Consider the following 1,192-nt stretch of genomic DNA (forward strand, 5'->3'; position numbering starts at 1 on the left):
ACTCAGTGTCTCTCCAACCCCCACGCCCCAGTCCACAGTGACTCCCCCTCCCTCTCCCAGTGTCTCTCCCTCCCTCTCCCAGTGTCTCTCTCTCCCTCTCTCAGTGTCTCTCCCTCCCTCTCTCAGTATCTCTCCCTCCCTCTCTTTTTTTTACGATCAGAGGAAACAAGAAGATGCTCGGTGTAGTCGGCACTTTGCTTCGTTCATATTCGAGTTTTTTTTTTAATGCTTTGCTTTATATAACCCCCCCCCCCCTATTTTAATGAAAGATTTAACAAAAGATTTCTCGCTCTGCTCTCCTTACCCCTTCCCTCTCTCTCTACCCCCCTCTCTGCCCCCCCTCTCTCTCTACCCCCTCTCTTCATACTCCATGTCGCTCTCTCTCATTCTCTCTCTCTTTTTTTATTACGACAAGTGCTGCATCTGCACCCAGCCCTTCTCGCAGTCCAACGGCCTCATATCTGCATGCAGAGTTCCCCGTCTTCTGCCACCGAGCACACGGCCTCCTCCAGCGCCCACTGCTCCATGAAGACCGGCACGGCGTGGGTCAGCCGCGCATGGCGGAACTCCAGCCCACACACCCTGGCTCCGAACAGAGCGCGGAAGATGCCCAGGCTGCTGGCCGGACGTTTCCCCTCCACGGCCACCTTCCTCGCCCTGTATATGGCGAGCTTGGCGTAGCCGACGAGCACGTTGACCAGCCCCTGTAGATGTTGGGGTCCGTCGCCCCTCGGGTATCCAAAGATGAGGACCGTCGGGGAGAAGTGGAGGCTGAACCTTAGGAGGATGTTTCTCAGGACCTTGAAAAAGAGTCCAGGCTTTCATCTTCTTGGTTCTTTCGGTAAAGTCACGTAGAAGGGAAGTAATAACATAATAAAAATAAAACATGATAAAACAATTCTCACGACGTTTCGGCCACAACGCAAGCAGCCGTCCTCAGGTGAAAACCAGGTCTGTCGAGGCGACAGCGTCTGAATTAAACAGCACACGTGCTTGGAGCATATATATAAGCTGGGCTGGAAGGGGGGGGGGGAAAGGGCGCCTTGACAAAATAATATGCATATCAAGAGGAATTTAGCATATTTATGGGAAATGCAGGTATGTGATTAGTGCTACTTATGCCCGTGCATTATGCAGGTTTAGCAGCATCAAAGGGAAGGGATATGGGAAATGCAGGTATGTGATTAGTACT

The sequence above is a fragment of the Lampetra planeri genome, chromosome 31 (assembly GCF_965212315.1).
Source record: "Lampetra planeri chromosome 31, kcLamPlan1.2.h2, whole genome shotgun sequence".
In the NCBI taxonomy this organism is placed as follows: domain Eukaryota; kingdom Metazoa; phylum Chordata; class Hyperoartia; order Petromyzontiformes; family Petromyzontidae; genus Lampetra; species Lampetra planeri.